General features: G+C 44.2%; 1 protein-coding gene across 1 annotated transcript in view; it reads right to left on the minus strand.

Moving 5' to 3' along the window:
• The window catches only part of MRPS9 (mitochondrial ribosomal protein S9), an 83,019-nt gene that overhangs the window by 27,187 nt on the left and 42,866 nt on the right, over window positions 1-12,966 (minus strand). The gene's annotated exons all lie outside the window — the stretch shown is intronic.

Below are 12,966 nucleotides of genomic sequence, written 5' to 3' on the forward strand. Positions count from 1 at the left end.
GAGACAGAGAGAAAGGTCTTCCTTTGCCGTTGGTTCACCCTCCAATGGCCGCTGCGGCCGGCGCACCGCGCTGATCCGAAGGCAGAAGCCAGGTACTTCTCCTGGTCTCCCATGGGTGCAGGGCCCAAGTACTTGGGCCATCCTCCACTGCACTCCCTGGCCACAGCAGAGAGCTGGCCTGGAAGAGGGGCAACCGGGACAGAATCCGGCGCCCCGACCGAGACTAGAACCCGGTGTGCCGGCGCCACAAGGCGGAGGATTAGCCTAGTGAGCTGCGGCGCCGGCTTTAATATACTCTTTCAACGGACACTGAAAAACTGATCCAATATCAACATGCTAATTTAGTAAAACATTTTTTTAAGAAAAAGAAAAAGAAAGCTACTTTTCTTTTTCCTTCCTTGCAGGAGAAAAGATAGAATCCAAAAAAATCTATTCGAGAGGTGGAGGGACAAAGAGATACAGATAGATACCAAGAGTGAGTGCATGCTCCCATCTGTTGGTTCATTCTCCCCATGCCTACAGGGGTAGGGACTGAGCCAGGAGCCAGGAGCCAGGAACTCAATCCAGGTCTCCCGTGTGGGTGACAGGAACTGAACTACTTGAGCTACCTCCCTGCTGCCTCCCAGGGTCTGCAATAGCAGGAAGCTGGAGTCAGGAGTGAACTGGGTATCAGATCCATGCACTCTGATATGGGATGCAAGCATCTTAACCCCAGGTAGACTTCTGAAATGATTCTGAGACAGCTGATTGCCATTTGGGAAAGGATAAAACCAGATCCAAACCTCAGACACACAGCAGAATAAACTATGATTCAGAGCTGAACATGTAAAACAAAACCAAACAAGCACTGGCAAAACATATGGGTGAATTCCTTTATAATCTACATATTATAATACTGGTTAACTATGGCTCAAAATGCAGAAACAATTATAAAACAAAGGAGATTTACTAAACTGCACAAAAAAACAAGGCTCAAATGTACTCATAACAATAAGAGTACAATTAAAACTACTAAGATAACTTTCCATCTAACGGGTGTGGCAGAGATCAAAAGTGTGATGACACATTGTGGGTAGACTGTAAAGAAACACACTGATGGATGGGCCAACTGCAACAACCTTAGGAGCCATCCCCTGCTCCCTGCTGTCTCTCAGGGTACACATTAGCAGGAAGATGGAATTGGAACAGGAGCTGAGACAAGAACCCAAGCATTCCATATGACATGTGGGATTTATTTATGGTATTTATTACGGTACCAGTGCTGTGGGCTAGGCAGCCACCTGCAGCGCCAGCATCCCATATGGGCACTGGTTCACATCTTGGCAGTTCTACTTCCAATCTAGTTCCCTGCTAATGTGCCTGGGAAACCAGCAGAGGATGATCCAAGTTCTTGGGTCCCTGCACTCACGTGGGAGACTGGGAACAAGTTCCTGACTCCTGGCTTCAGCCTGGCCCAGCCCTGGCCACTGCAGCCATTTGAGGAGTGAACCAGTGGATGAAAACCTCTCTCTAACTGTGCCTTTCAAATAAATAAAAGCAAACTTTTAAAAAAAAGATTTAAAAACCCCTTGCACAATGCTGACACCCCCCCCCACACACACACACACATACACACAGTGGTATCTTAACAATTGCACCTACTGGCTGGCTCAGATAGGTTTCTTTTTGCAAACATAAACATAAGAAGGATAGAGTCAACATTCATAAATATCACTATCTTTTACAGGCTAGATGCAGCTGGAGGAGAGGCACAAGGATGAGGGCAAGATTCCTCTGGGTATATCTTTGTAAAAACTCAAACTGTGAAACACGCAATGTTTTACATACTAAAGAATAAAATCTGCAAAAGAAACTAAATATGTAAATGGAAACAAATCTAATTTTTTTTTTATTTAAAGATTTATTTATTTGAAAGGCAGAGTTACAGAAAGAGGGAGATACAGAGAGAAATCTATCTGCTGGTTCACTCCCCAAATGGTCACAACATCTGGGTCTAGGGCAAGCTGATGTCAGGAGCCAAGAGCTTCATCTGGGTCTCCAACATGGGTACAGTGGCCCAAAATTTGGGCTATCTTCTGCTGCTTTCCCAGGCACATTAGCAGGGAGCTGGATTGGAAGTGGAGCATCAGGGACTCAAACTTGTACCCATATGTGATGCCTGCATTGCAGGCAATAGCTTAACCATTATGCCACAAGGCCAGCCCCAACAAATCTAATTTTTACGAATACAAAATAATCAAAAAGAAATCTCCGGAGCTGGCACTGTGGTGCAGCGGGTTAAAGCCCTGGCCTGAAGTGCCGGCATCCCATATGGGCACTGGTTCTGGTCCTGGCTGCTCCTCTTCTGATTCAGCTCTCTGCTATGGCCTGGGAAAGCAGTGGAAGATGGCCCAAGTCCTTGGGCGCCTGCACCCAGGTGGGAGACCCAGAGGAAGCTCCTGGCTTTGGATCAGCGCAGCTCCAGCCGTTGCGGCCATCTGGGGACTGAACCAGTGGGTGGAAGACCTCTCTCTGTCTATACCTCTCTCTCTAACTCTTTCAAATAAATAAAATAAATCTTTAAAAAAAAAAAAAAACCTCCAATTTTACTTGGTTGGCTTATTATAAGCTATAATATTGGTATAATTTTTTGCATAAAGCAAATAAGTAAATATATTTATTTATTGTAGAAGAATCAACAACAGAGTTAATTGACTCTATAGACCAAATAGACCTAATGGATTTCTACAGAACTTTCCATCCTACAGTTGCAGAACACACATTCTTCTCACCAGTGCATGGAGTTTTGTTTAGGACAGACCACACGGTAAGCCAGAAAGCAAGTCTCAGCAAATTAAAAAAAAAAAAACAGAAATCATACCATGCATCTTCTCTGACCACAATGGAATGAAGCTGGAAATCAACAACTCAAGAATCTCTAGAACATATACAAACACATGGAGACTGAACAACATGCTCCTAAAAGACCAGTGGGTCACAGATGAAATTAAAAGAGAAATCAAAAAATTTCTGGAAACAAGTGAAGATGACAATACAACACATCAAAACTTATGGTATACAGCAAAAACAGTGTTAAGAGAATAGAAACTCCAGAAATCAACCCACGCATCTACAACCAGATTTTCTTTGACAAAGGAGCTAAAATCAATCCCTGGAGCAAGGACAGTCCCTTCAACAGATGGGACTGGGAACACTGGATCCCCGCATGTCGAAGTACGAAGACCCCTAGATTACACAAAAATCCATTCAAGATGGATCAAAGACCTAAATCTATGACCCAATACCATCAAATTATTAGAGAACATTCGGGAAACTCTGTAAGACACTGGCATGGGCAAATTCTTGGGAAAGACCCCAGACGCACAGGAAATCAAAACCAAAATTGACAAACGGGATTACATCAAATTGAGAAGCCTCTGCACTGCAAAAGAAACACTCAGGAAAGTGAAGAGGCAAATGACAGGTTGGGAGAAGTTGATTTACAAACTATGCAACTTATAAAGGATTAATAACCAGAATGTAGAGAAATCAAGAAACTCCACAACAACAAAACAAACTGGCGCTCCCCCTCTTCGTGGAGGAGCAACACAGGACCCTGCGCTGTTCTTTCGTCTGCTCGGCCCTCCCCGGGTTTGCTGCTGGTTCTTCCCGGGTTGGCTACTATCCCTTCCACCTCCGTGGAAGGGCAGTTCCCCCTGGCCGCATTCCCCACTTCCGCAGGGGAGCGGCACACCGCCGGCCGGTTCTCTCGGGGGCTGCACGGGTTCCCTTTAGATGTTCCCCATAGATGTTCCAGGTGCGTGCCGTCTCTCTCCTCCTTTATAGTCCTCCTCCGCCAATCCCAACTCGGCTGAGTACGCTGCTCTCCAATCAGGAGCAAGTCCTACAGTTAATTGGTTGAACTGGAGGCAGCTGTGCGGAAGCTGTTTACTTCTCTCCCAGCGCCATATTGTGGGAGAGCAGATGCATAGAATAAGTCTTAATTCCAGTAACAGTCTAGTCCGGGCTGCTCCCCACAGATCCCCCTTTCTTTTTATTTTTTGGCGTTGATACGCGCCTGTCTTCGGTGTCCCGCGGCACACACTCTGCTCTACTTGCTAGAGTTGCCACAGGCTCTTACAAGTCCTATCAATCAGGAAAACCGAATCCGGGTCCTCTCTTCGCCATTGTGAGGAGGTTTTTAGGCGCTGATGCGTGCCTGTGTTCGGTGCCCTGCAGCGCATGCTCTGGTCTGCCCGCAGGGGCTTACAAAACCTATCAGGCAAACCGAATCCAAGCCTTCTCATTGCCTTATTGTGGGGGAGACTTATTAGTGTTGGTTCGTGCCTATCTTCGGTGACCTGCAGCTCATACTCTGGTCGAGCTTTGCTGGCGCTTACCGCCTTAAATCAGGCAGACCGAATCCAAGCCTCCTAATTGTTGCATTGTGGGGAAGCTTTACTGATGTTAATTCGTGCCTGTCTTCGGTGACCTGCGGCTAGCCGCCCAGGTGCTCATCGCCTCACTAATGGGGCAGACCGAATCCAAGCCTTCTAATTGGCATGTTGAGGGGAGGCCTTATTTTTCTCTATTTCTCTATCTCCGGGCATTCCTACCTCTCCCATTTCACTTCTATCTTCCAGCATTCCCATTTCTCTTTTACTTCACTTCCAAACTTCTGTTTCTCTTATCCCCGCAGCTTCCCGGCACCTCGCCCCGCCGGCGGGTTCCCGGCTCTGCGCCGCTTCAGCCCGCGCGCCTCTCTGCGCGGCTTCCCGGCTTTGCGCGGTCCGCGGTCTCCACGCTTAACCCTTTCGCGTCTGAACCACGGCCTACGCCAGCGTTCCCTATCTATTCACGCCCCGTGCTCTCTCTGCACGCGGCGGCTTCCGCGAGTAACACAGCGTAGCTTGCGTCTCCACCACTAGCATTCAATCTAAGTTCCCCGGGCTAGCCTGGCGAATTCAACCCAGCGTACGTCTCCGCCCCACGGTTTGACTTCCCGTCCTTTGCTCCCCGGGCTAATCAGACGGATCCCAACCTGGCTCACGTTTCAGCTTCTGGCTTCAACTTTTCGCCCCCTATTCCCGGGCTAACTTGAGAATCCCAAAGTGGCTTTCGTGTCCGCCTCGGCCTGCCCCCCCGCGGCTTCAATTTCCCTAACACTTTTCTCTACCCGGTATGTTTCCCCAAGCTTTCCTCCAACGATATTCCTCCCTCATTTCTCCTGGCCTCTCCCCACAGTCCGCGTCCGAATCTGTTTGTTCTAGCTTTCACTTTCGCTTTCGACCTTAGAGATTTCTCCCAGCTTCCCCCCGTAGTCCGAATCCGAGTCTATGCCTAGGCTTTCAATAGCTTCTTCCGGCTCCTTTTTCGTCCGGCTTTTCCCTAGGCTGTTTGCTAGTCTCTCTCTCCGGTAATTTCCCAGTTCTTCCCGTTTCTTCCCTCCTAAGTTTCCTATCCGAGTCAGGTTTCCTATCCGAACTAGGTTTCCTATCCGAGTCACGGCACCATTATGGCGCTCCCCCTCTTCGTGGAGGAGCAACACAGGACCCTGCGCTGTTCTTTCGTCTGCTCGGCCCTCCCCGGGTTTGCTGCTGGTTCTTCCCGGGTTGGCTACTATCCCTTCCACCTCCGTGGAAGGGCAGTTCCCCCTGGCCGCATTCCCCACTTCCGCAGGGGAGCGGCACACCGCCGGCCGGTTCTCTCGGGGGCTGCACGGGTTCCCTTTAGATGTTCCCCATAGATGTTCCAGGTGCGTGCCGTCTCTCTCCTCCTTTATAGTCCTCCTCCGCCAATCCCAACTCGGCTGAGTACGCTGCTCTCCAATCAGGAGCAAGTCCTACAGTTAATTGGTTGAACTGGAGGCAGCTGTGCGGAAGCTGTTTACTTCTCTCCCAGCGCCATATTGTGGGAGAGCAGATGCATAGAATAAGTCTTAATTCCAGTAACAGTCTAGTCCGGGCTGCTCCCCACACAAACAACCATTAAGAAATGGGCAAAGGATTTAAACAGACATTTTTCTTTTTTTTTTTTTTAAATCTTTTATTTTATTTTATTTTTTTGACAGGCAGAGTAGATAGTGAGAGAGAGAGACAGAGAGAAAGGTCTTCCTTTTGCCATTGGTTCACCCTCCAATGGCCGCCACGGCCGGCATGCTGCGGCCGGCGCATTGCGCTGATCCAAAGGCAGGAGCCAGGTGCTTCTCCTGGTCTCCCATGGGGTGCAGGGCCCAAGCACTGGGGCCATCCTCCACTGCCTTCCCAGGCCACAGCAGAGAGCTGGCCTGGAAGAGGGGCAACCGGGACAGAATCCGGCGCCCCAACCGGGACTAGAACCCGGTGTGCCGGTGCCGCTAGGTGGAGGATTAGCCTAGTGAGCTGCGGCGCCGGCCTAAACAGACATTTTTCAAAAAAGGAAATCCAAATGGCCAACAGACACGTGGAACACTATTCAGGATCATTAGCCGTCAGGGTAACGCAAATCCAAACCACAATGAGGTTTCACCTCACCCCAGTGAGAATGGCTCTCATACAGAAATCAACAAACAACAAATGCTGGCAAGGATGTGGGGCAAAAGGTACCCTGATCCACTGTTGCTGGGAATGTAAGCTGGTAGAGCCACTGTGGAGCACAGTATGGAAATACCTCAGAAATCTGAATATAGACCTACCATAAGACCCAGCCATCCCACTCCTGGGAATTTACCCAAGGAAAATGAAATCAGCATATGAGTTATCTGTACCGCCATGTTTATTGCAGCTCAATTCACAATAGCTAAGATATGGAATCAACCCAGATGTCCGTAAACTAAAGACTAGATAAAGAAATTATGGGGTATGGGGCCAGCAGTGTGGCACAGTAGGTTAATCCTCTGCCTGCGCTGCCGGCATCCCATATGGGTGCCGGCTCTTGTCCCAGCTGCTCCTCTTCCAATTCAGCTCTCTGCTGTGGCCTGGGAAAGCAGTAGAAGATGGCCCAACTCCTTGGGCCCCTGCACCCACATGGGAGACCGGGAGGAAGCACCTGGCTCCTAGCTTCGGAATGGCGCTGCTCCGGCCATTGTGGACAGCTGGGGAGTGAACCAACGGATGGAAGACCTTTCTCTCTGTCTCTCCCTCTCACAGTCTGTAACTCTACCTCTAAAATAAATAAATAAAATCTTAAAAAAAAAAATTATGGGATATGTGCACCATGGAATACTACACAGTGATTAAAAAAATGAAATCGTTTCATCTGCAACAAAATGGATGCAACTGGAAAACATTATACTTAGTGAAATAAGCCAGTCCCAAAAGGACAAATACCATATGTTCTCCCCGATCTGTAGAAACTAATAGAGTACTGAAAAGGTAATCTATAGAAGTGTAATTGACACTTTGAGGTAAGATGACTTTGAACAGCCCTTGTCTTGACTGTTGAGGAATAATTTTTTTCTCACACTACTTGTTGAACTTTTTACTTGGTATAGAGCTAATCATATGTGTATAAATTTAACTGAAAACATCTTATTAAGAAATAAGAATGGGAATAGGAGAGGGAGGAGGAAGAAGGGTGGGAGTAAGGTAGAGTTGGAAGAATCACTATGTTCCTAAAGCTGTATTTATGAAATGCATGAAGTCTGTACACCTTAAATAAGAGGATCCTGGGGGTGGGGGAAAGTCACTGACCGAAAGATTACCTGGGAATAGAGCATTCACACAGACTCAAAATACTACCCTACAGATAATTTACCAATGAAGAAGAGAAAACACTAGCTTTACAACAGAAAGCTTTAGTGGTCACCAGCTTCATCAAGGGATCAGTCATATCATCATCAGTAGTAGTAAGACAGACTATGTTCCTCCTTTGGCGATGCAATGAGAAGTACATGGTGACACCCAAGTGGTGTCCTTCCTACACTCTACATCTTTTTATTTGGCCAGCAGTCAGAAAGCCAGACAAGCTGCCTGTTCTACAAAAACAACTATCAGTAAGAGTGTATCACAGGAAAGCTGAGGAAATTTAAATACAGACCATATAATAAATGATATTGCAGAATTATTATTACTATATTAGGTGTGATATAGCATTGTGGGAGATAACAGTATGAAGGTTGTTAAATTTAGGGGTGAAGTATATGATATCCGCAATTTTCTTTTTTTTTTAAATAATACGAATTTTCCCTGAGCTTTTGTTTTTTTTAAATTAATTTATTTGAAAGGCAGAGTTCCAGAGAGAGAGAGAGAGAGAGAGAGAGAGAGAAAGAGAGAGAGAGAGAGAGAAAATATATCTTCCATCTACTGGTTCACTCCCAAAATGGCCACAACAGCCAGGGCAAGGCAGGACAAAGCCAGGAGCCAGGAGCTTCATCCAGGTATTGCACATGGATACCAGGCCCCAAACACTTGGGCCATCCTCTGCTGTCTTCCCAGACACATTAGCAGGGAGCTGGATCAGAAGTGGAGTAGCCAGAACATGAAACAGCATCCATATGGTATGCATGCACTGCAACCTGAGGTTTAATCCACTGAGCAACAGCACCCATCCCAATATTTGTCATCTTCAATAGAAAAGTCAAAAAATTATCTTATATATAGAGACAAAGAGAATGTGGGTAAATGTTAACAACTGGAAAATCTGTGAAGTTTGTGTGTATGTGTGTGTATTCACTGAATATTCAAACTTTCTGGAAATGTGCAGAGCATCAAAATGAAAAAGTGGGAAAAATGTTAAAATTCTAAGAATAATAAATAAGATCTTAAACCTAACCTGCCTCAGCAAGGTTATCACCAGCCTACAATACTTAGGGCCGGCTAGAATTTCTTCTCACAGTCCCACATGGCAGCCTCAAGGCTGCTGGCATCTCAGCACAGGGGCTACTGAACCCAAGGTCAGGGTTAGATATCACGGGCATGGGGGCTGGCACTGTGACACAGCGGGTAAAGCCGCTGGCTGCAGTGCTGGCATCCCATCTGAGTGCCAGTTTGAGTCTTGGCTGCTCCACTTCCAATCCAGCCCTCTGCTATGGCCTGGGAAAGTAACAGAAGATGGCCCAAGTCCTTGGGTCCTTGCACCTGCGTAAGGGACCTGGAGGAAGCTCCTGGCTCCTGGCTTCGGACTGGCCCAGCTAAAGCCATTGTGACACTTGCGGATGAACCAGCAATGCCTCTAGCTCTCTGTAATTCTCTGCCTCTACCTCTCTGTAATTTTGCCTTTTAAATAAATAAATAAATGGAATATCATAAGCACAACTCTTCAACTTAGAGTAAACTCATCATAAAAACAAGAGAAATACTCGAGTGATTCTCAAACAAGTTCCAAGCTGTCACTGGGATCATTTTCAAATACAAAAATTATTGTTAACTTGGGTGACCACTAAATAGAATTCCAGAGGGAAATCAAATTGAAGAATTTCATCCTCCAGTTGGATTTCTCATGAAAACTAAGATTTAAAAAAGCTGAAAACAAACCACCAATTGAAAAGATGTCTAGGACTCACAGGCAATCTCTTCCTTAAAAACATGGAAACTAGGGCCAGCGCTGTGGCACAGCAGCTAAACCTGCCGCCTGCCAACAGGCACACCGTATGTGTGACAGTTTGAGTCCTGACCACCCCATTTCTGATCCACATTCCTGCTAATGCACCTGGGAAAGCAGCAGAAGATGGTCCAAGTGCTTGGGCCTCTGCACCCACGTGGGAGATTCAAAGGAAGCTCCTGGGTTTGGATGGGCCCAGCTCTGGTCATTGCAGCCATTTGGGAAGTAGATCAGTGTATAGAAGATCTCTCTCTATCCCTTTCTCTATAACTCTGCCTTTCACACAAATCAGTCTTAAAAAACAACAACAACAACCACCAAAAAAAAGGAAACCAGACAACAGAAAGAGATGATTGAAATTCAACTGAAAGATCAAGTAATGTCGATTTGCCTTTTTAAAAGATCTTGTTTAAAAGTAAGTTAAAAATATACATATTAATTTATAATCCTTCACTATATTAGGTATTACAGTATTAGGTCTTATACCAAATACTGTGGAAAAGCTCTGTAGAACAAGACATCAATTCAGATAAAAAGCAATCTTGCAAATTCAGTAAAAAAGAATGAAACAAAGGATGGCAAAAGAGGATCAAAAAAAGGGAAAGTTTAAAAAAAAATAACACAACACCAACTGCTTTAAAACCAAGTAATAAAGCATACAAACCAGAAAAGACATACTCCCAGAATTTTGTCTGTCCTCTGTTTAGTATGCACTGGATAGTACTGACACAACCTAACCTACTACTTACATTTATCTCCTATGGGCAATCTATACAGGTGTTTTTGGTAAAAATTCTGAAGCTAACAAGGGACTACCTGGCTTTAATGAAAAAATAATCTACTTCTTTCTGTGTCTGCTTAAACTCCTAGTTAACACACAGTTGGTAAAATGCAAGTAGGTGAATTCCCTTTTGAAATGAATAGCAAATATTTACAAGAATAAGATAATTTTCAGTGTTAGTATGTTATTGAAGACCCTTTAGGGGGCCGGTGCCGTGGCACAGTAGGTTAATCCTCTGCCTGTGGCGCTGGCATCCCATATGGGCAACAGTTCTAGTCCCGGCTGCTCCTCTTCCAATCCAGCTCTCTGCTGTGGCCTGGGAAAGCAGAAGATGGCCCAAGCGCATGGGCCCCTGCACCCATGTGGAAGATTGGGAAGAAACTCCTGGCTTCGGATCGGCACAGCTCTGGCCGTTGTGGCCATTTAGGGAGTGAACCAATGGAAGGAAGACCTTTCTGTTTCGTCCTCTCACTGTAACTCTACCTCCCAAATAAATAAATAAAATCTTTTTTTTTTAAAGACCCTTTAGATATATGTTTTGGGAAAAGAATTTTATGCTATAAAATTCTGTACTATAAAGTAGGAAAATCTTTAGCTTCATTACATTACAGAAATCAGAAGAAAGGAAGTAGTAAATATGAGACTAGGATAAAAGTTTAACAACATATGCTTTTCACTGTGTTTTATTATGAGCATAAATAGTATTTTTCAGATCCTACCATTCTCAGTGATTCTGATCTGTAAGGACATCAACTTCATAAGGTTATTGTGAAGATTAAATATTTTTGAAAGGACAGTGTAAAACAGGCATTTGATAAATGTTAACTATAGGAAACATTTCATTTATGTAAAGCATAATATTTCCCATATTTTAAAATTTATAAAATACAGTTTAATCTTTATTGTTATTGCTAGAATGTCCCAGCATAAATGCAATACATATAAAATACACCTGTGCATGTATAAGGATATATTCATATAGGCACACACAAGTCATGAATTTTTTGTTCTTCCATAATTTGCAACTGTTTTAACAAATCTTATCATTTTACCCAGATAAAAGCAACCATTTATAAATGTCTATTTATACTTTAGTATTTTGAACTGTGTCAAAAATCAACTCTTCAGGCATTTTGAATTATTTCAATGGAAAATATTTAAAAAACAGTAGAATGATACTACACTTCTATTATTATCTTTCTTTTAAATAACAAAGAAAAAATAAGAATTCTTATTTGAGAAGAAATTAAGGAGCAGTCTTTCAGCCAACACTGTCCAAGAGAACTTTGATGATGGAAATATTCTATAGTAGCCCATGTGGCTACTGTGTATTGGATATGTGGCTAGTGTGACTGAGGAGGTAAATTTTCATTTTATTTTATATTAATTAATTTTAATAAAAATGATCACACCTAACTAGTAGCAACCATACAGCTCTATACTATTGTAACCAGTTGCCCTCTCAGACTGCTTTCCTAATACCAGCCCCGATATTAAGATTTCACCTTTTTACCCAGGGTTACATAGCCCTAACTCAAAGGCAGAATAGGAGAAATTAGCTGACTGGCATACACTGTACTATTTTTTAGTTCAATATGAGTGAATGAATGAATAAATAAATAGTTTAGAATACTTTTATCTTTTTCTGGTGTTTTCCCTTACATGCTATTCAGAAATATCTATATTAGCATGATAGATAATAGAATTTTAAATATTATGATAGGCAAAATTAAGTCAAGCAGAAAATCACTGGAGGAAGGTGATGAGGGAAATAACTCTGAATATTAACTTATTTGTTCATTCTTAATGTCCTTTGGTTTCCCAGTGTGTGCGCTGTGTGTGGCACTTGCTAGGTATGAAAAAAAAAAGTACCACCAGCAAGTGGACCAGGTCCTCAAGTATTTTTTTAATTAAAAAATGATTTATTTATTTATTTGAAAGGTAGAGTTGGAGATAGAGAGATGGAGACAAAGAGAGATCGATCTCCCATCTGCTGGTTCACTCCCCAAATGGCCACAACAGCCAGGGCTGAGCCAGGCAAAAGCCAGGAGCTTCATCTGGGTATTCCATGTGAATGTCAGGGGCCCAGGTCACTTGGGCCATCATCTGCTGCTTTTCCCAGGCCAATAGCAGGGAGTCAGATTGGAAGTGGTGCAGCTGAGACACAAACTGGCACCCATACTGGAAGCTGGCATCGCTGGCAGCAGCTTTACCTGCAATGCAGCAGTGGTGGCCCCAGTCCTCAAGCATCTTACAATTAGAAGGAACTGACTTTTCACATCTGAATCAGGGTTTGGTCTGCTTGGACCAAGTTTACAACCAAGAGAGAAATAACAGAAACGTCCTAATTACCTGAAACCAGTACTTTCTCACTTGTAAACGACCTATATGAAAAACTTAAAACACTCAACTCTTTCACAAAAAGTCCATGTATCAGCTGGGATTCAATTTCACAAGAAACTTCAAAATAATATTGCTAGCCAAATAGTTTTGCTTGTGTGGCTTAGCACTTGTGTTTAAAGAGACCAGATCCACATCCAGATATCAGAAATGAATATGAAATCCTGCGTTCCTCTCTGATTTAGGGTTATTGATAACTTATTCTTTCAGTTTTAAATTTACTCTGTTGAAAATCTGGAAGCAGTTTCTGCAAGCTGGCACTGCCACCTCCCTTGAGAAGCCACCTC

This window comes from Oryctolagus cuniculus, chromosome 2 (genome assembly GCF_051225735.1).
Source record: "Oryctolagus cuniculus isolate XC-2025 breed Fujian yellow rabbit chromosome 2, ASM5122573v1, whole genome shotgun sequence".
Classification (NCBI taxonomy): Eukaryota; Metazoa; Chordata; class Mammalia; order Lagomorpha; family Leporidae; genus Oryctolagus; species Oryctolagus cuniculus.